Raw genomic sequence first — 5,000 nt, 5'->3', positions numbered from 1 at the left:
TGAACAGAGGTCTGGGCCTGTCACAATCTCTGAAGCACAGAGAGTGGGAGATGGAGAGAGAGAGAGAGAGAGAGAGAGAGAGGGAGAGAGAGATAAGGAGAGAGAGAGAAAGAGAGAGAGAGAGAGAGAGAAGAGAGAGAGGGAGAGAGAGAGAGAGAGGGAGAGAGAGAGATAGGGAGAGAGAGAGAGAGAGGGAGAGAGAGAGAGAGAGAGAGAGAGAGGGAGAGAGAGGAGAGAGAGAGAGAGAGAGAGAGAGAGATAGGGAGAGAGAGAGAGAAGAGAGAGAGAGGGAGAGAGAGGGAGAGAGAGAGAGAGAGAGAGAGAGGGAGAGAGAGGAGAGAGAGAGAGAGAGAGTGAGAGAGAGAGAGAGAGAGAGAGAGAGAGAGAGAGAGAGAGAGAGAGAGAGGGAGAGAGAGAGAGAGAGAGTGAGAGAGAGAGAGAGAGAGAGAGGGAGAGAGAGGGAGAGAGAGAGAGAGAGAGAGAGAGGGAGAGAGAGGGAGAGAGAGAGAGGGAGAGAGAGAGAGAGATGTGAGAGAGAGAGAGAGAGAGAGAGAGAGAGAGGAGAGAGAGGGAGAGAGAGAGATGAGAGAGAGTTCGTGAGAGAGAGGAGAGAGAGAGAGAGAGAGGAGAGATGAGAGAGAGAGAGAGAGAGGAGTTTAGCCAGTGGTGTTAGTTCAGACAGATTGTGATGAGTTCAGCGTGTGGTCCAGTTGACAGCAGACTGTGTGGGAGAAGGGATGAGACATGTTTTTGTTGCCCTGGAGACATTGATCATCCCACCACACAGGGCTTCTTAACGACCATTACTGAAATATCTCTGAAATATCTCTATAATATGAAATGGTACTTAGGAGTGAAAAGAGGTTAGTGCCAGCGGACGTTGTATTGAAATGCATGAAGTTGAATTTGCTATGTTTATCTTAAATGGTTGAAATGAGGTTTAGGTTGGATTTTTAAGGCACAATTAGAAATTGAAGGCAGAGGCTTGAAAGTGAATGTGATTATTGATTTGAACTCCTAACTAGTTCTTATTCTGATCTTAACTATTTGAAATTCCATTTTCCTCAATTCAAATTCAGTATTCTCAATTCAGACCAGACTCACATTCAGGGTCTTACCTAAGCAAAGCAAACAATCAAAGATTGAATCCAACAGTGTCAGAGAGTGAACTGGTACCCACCACTGTGGCCAATTCCAGATGTAGCTAATGGAAGTCGTCTACAGAAACAAGACGAGAACACAGATTTGATTGAATCTTTGCTCGATTGCTTTTCCTAAGTCCCCAGATGTTAGTCTCAGAGAGCTCAAAACTGTCCACACATGAGAAGAGGTCTGAGCTGCTTGCAGCAGGAAGTAGGATGCAGATAGGCCAAAATGTCATCATGAGAATGTTGATAAGAGTAAGTCGGGACATACAAATTGGCTCTGCTATTTGTAAAGCAAAACCATTGTGTTTGTGAGTGTGTGTGTGTGGTGTGTTGTGTGTGTGTGTGTGTGTGTGTTTGTGTGAGTGCGTGTGTGTGTGCCTGTTTGTGTATTTTTCTCACAGCTGCACGTCGAGTGCACACGTTTATCCTCCCCCTACATGTATCCTCCAGCTGCAGTCCTCTCCCTCTCCGTACCACTCGGGCCAGTTTGGAGACAGAATCAGCCCTCCTGGACCAGCCAGGTCGCCTCCACACTGTGCTGCAGGGAGAAAGGAGGAAAGAGAAGAAGAGAGAGAGCAGAGAGAGAGACAGGATGAGGACAGAGATGAGTGAAAGACAGACATGTGGAGACATCTGGGGTAGCGTTGTAGAGAATAGCGTTGCATGTGCTTTCTGTCCCTCGGCGTATGATGGTACCTTTGCATAGAGGCTCTGTGTCATTCCAGTATGGATCCCCTGGCATTAATGCACTCAATAACAGGGGGGCCTTGCTCCAGAGAGTGGCCCGGCTCACAGCTGAACTGGACCACAGCTCCGACGCCGTAGGACGGGTCCGAGGTGCTGAAGTTTCCGTTCTGGAGGTACGGCTCGTAGCAGTGGCCACGTTCGAAAGCTGCAGGAGGAGACGAGGACAGAGGACTCAAAACACATCAAACTGTCTTGTCTCAATGGACCTTGAAGGCGATGACATCCAGCCTTTGTACCTTCGTAGCGGATGTTGAAGCCCGTGTTGTGGTTGGGCTGATCGGTGATGAACTGGACCCTCACAGCTGGCCCCTCGCTGATCACGCCCTCAAACGGTATCTGTCCGCCCCGCCCTGAGTCGAACAGCACCACAGAGCCGATGTCCAGACCGCTCCACAGAACCAGCCCTGCAGGGACGGGAAGAGTGCTGTTAGTGTCTGTTTTCCAATGAAAGTCTGCAGACTCTTCCACGACGCACAAACATGGACACGCCTAACTGTACCTGTCAGTGGGTCCCAAGGTCAGTCTCTCCAGGTGGAGGTGCAGCCTCTGGCCCTTGGGCGCCTCCAGGGACCAGGAGCAGGAGCGGTCCAGGGTGGCATTAGGCCCGTGGTGGGGAAGTGGGCGACAGCACCCGCCCTACTGTGGCGTTCTTCACCGAACCGCCGCAAAGAGCTGCAGAGACGGGCGATGACAATCAGTCGCTGTCATCAATTATTGAACATGAATCGAAAATCAATCGCGTACTGTGTCAAAATGAAAGCCACAAGGCCACAATATTACATGATGTGAAAAGCGTAGCACTGTAGGGCTGTGTCTATTGCTCTGTTAGCTGGGCGGCACGGCCCAGCTGTTGAAACACAAATGTTGGGCTGTGCAGAGCAACATCAATAGTTAGACAAGTATAATAATAGTGTAAAATAATAGTATATAAACACGTCACACTAGTTTGGTTTAAAAAGCACTGCTGTGGTTCAACCTCTTCCAATGTGAAGTAACTGGCTGCTTTCTTATATCTTATATAACTATAGAGAGCCAAAGTGGAACGTCACTTCCTGCTTCAGCACAGTACCAGAGATTTTCATCCACCATTTATTTCCCCATAGACATTTCGTAAAATGCTTATAAAAAGAGTTGTACTGGTTCAAACCAAACGGTTCAGCTAACGCTATAATCGGGAGAGACCATAGAACATTTCACTCGGACCAGAACTTAAAAAAACAACATTGATTTTTTTTTTTTTTTCAAACCCGCATTTTTTTTACATTTTGGTCCGAGTGAAATGTTATGCGATCTCTCCTGCTTCTAAATATATCTGTACCGTTTGGTTTGAACCAGTAAAACTATTTTTTATAAGCATTTTACGAAATGTCTATGGGAAAATAAATGGCGGATGAAAATCTCTGGTACAGTGCTGAAGCAGGAAGTGACGTTCCACTTTGGCTCTCTATACTTTCAAAGCAACATCCTCCACAGCTGTGATGCTCACCCCTGCAGCTGGGCTCCTTGCCGTCCCACACGGGCAGGGAGGCGTTGCGGCAGGTGAGCAGCGGCTCCCCCTGCAGGTGGTAGCCCATGTGGCAGTGGAAGCGGGCCACGCCTCCAGGCAGCAGGTCCAGCACCGACACCTCCCCAAAGTGAGGCCTCCTGGGCAGGGCACAGCTCAGTCTGAAAACTACACACACACACACACACACACACACACACACGCACGCACGCACGCACGCACGTACACGCACACACACACGCACGCACACACACACAGGATAAAATGCTGTTTATATAGCATTAGTGTGTATACACTATATTATGGCTACAAGTATCAAATCATACGTATCAAATAATTACACAGAATACTACTACATATTACTAATAATATGAATGGAACTACTACTACTACTGAATTGATTGATTGATTGATTTTATTTGGTGAATGTCAACATACACAGGGTACAGATACAAGGACAGACAGTCACCGAGGATAAAAACACAAGAAAGCCTCAGGCTTATTTCCATTGCGGTCCTCATGAACATCTAACATAAAGGGCACAGACATGGAACATATGGATATCACCATTAATACTCAAATTAAGGATTATAACACTATTACAATTTTGAAGAGTAATAGAGGCACACTTGGATATGTTACAATACATGAACATTTGTTGTTCTGTGTAAGGAATTTTATAGACATAGAAAACAAGGGGGGGGGGAGGAGGGGGATTGCGGGGGGGGGGTGTTGCAGGGGGTAGGGGAGTGAGAAGCTCATCACCTACGCACGCACGAGGTTATGCTGACTATAGCAGCTCCAGGGGGAAGGTTGTTTGAGGAAAAGGGGGGGGGGGGTTGGGGGTGAGCATAAGGGTTTTGCAAGAGCTATAGGCCGGACTGTGCTGCATGAGGGGGGGGGGGGGGATGGGTGGAGGATATGTGTGTGAGTCAGTTTGCTTGTCGGCAGGAATGTCCGTATTATTGTCCATGTGAGCTGTGTAGCCTAAGCAGCCAGATAACGGAGGCCTCCTCGTTGTTGAACGGCCTCGACCAAAGTCTTATCTTGCTACTACTACTACTACTACTACTACTACCATTCCTACTATTTATTTCTACAGTATAGCACTTTACAAAACAAAGGTATCAAATGATTTAAAAGGTACCACAGTTTAAGATTGTTGGAATAAACTGTACAAAATTATAATATAAAAGACATGCCATGAAGACAAATCATGTGTTTCATGTGATATTTGTGATATTTTACAACAAACTCTGTTCAAACTTTAAACTGGTCACCACTTTTATTACTGTATTACTCCTATTCAGCTTTTTGATACCTTTTGTGCTTTTTGAGAAATCTCAGTTTAAGTTTACTTTTTCTTAAGTTTACATTTTTCAACCTTTATAATGGGATCCTATGAAGCCAGCCTTGAGTGTGTGATGTCACAATTCACTCTACCAGACTTTTCAGGCTGCACTTTTGACTAAATTCACACATTTTCAAACTGTGACAGTTCACACAACTTTAACACTAGATGCAGATATATGATACATAAAACCATTCAGCTACTGCTGCTCTGACTCACAATGTCAAAATATAAGCGATACAATGTATAA

The 5,000-nt window shown here is 46.2% G+C and overlaps 1 pseudogene across 1 annotated transcript in view; it reads right to left on the bottom strand.

The window, feature by feature from the left end:
* The window catches only part of LOC310771370 (seizure protein 6 homolog), a 65,021-nt pseudogene that overhangs the window by 1,106 nt on the left and 58,915 nt on the right, over nucleotides 1-5,000 (bottom strand). The window contains exons 13-17 of the transcript in view: nucleotides 3,382-3,567; nucleotides 2,395-2,567; nucleotides 2,132-2,319; nucleotides 1,845-2,040; nucleotides 1,548-1,686 (exon numbers count right to left, since the gene is read on the bottom strand). The product of the transcript in view is annotated as a seizure protein 6 homolog (transcript). The remainder of the gene's footprint in view (nucleotides 1-1,547; nucleotides 1,687-1,844; nucleotides 2,041-2,131; nucleotides 2,320-2,394; nucleotides 2,568-3,381; nucleotides 3,568-5,000) is intronic.

The sequence above is a fragment of the Poromitra crassiceps genome (genome assembly GCF_964638095.1).
Source record: "Poromitra crassiceps genome assembly, contig: HAP1_SCAFFOLD_564, whole genome shotgun sequence".
NCBI lineage: Eukaryota > Metazoa > Chordata > Actinopteri > Beryciformes > Melamphaidae > Poromitra > Poromitra crassiceps.
This window is presented reverse-complemented; position numbering and strand designations above follow the sequence as displayed.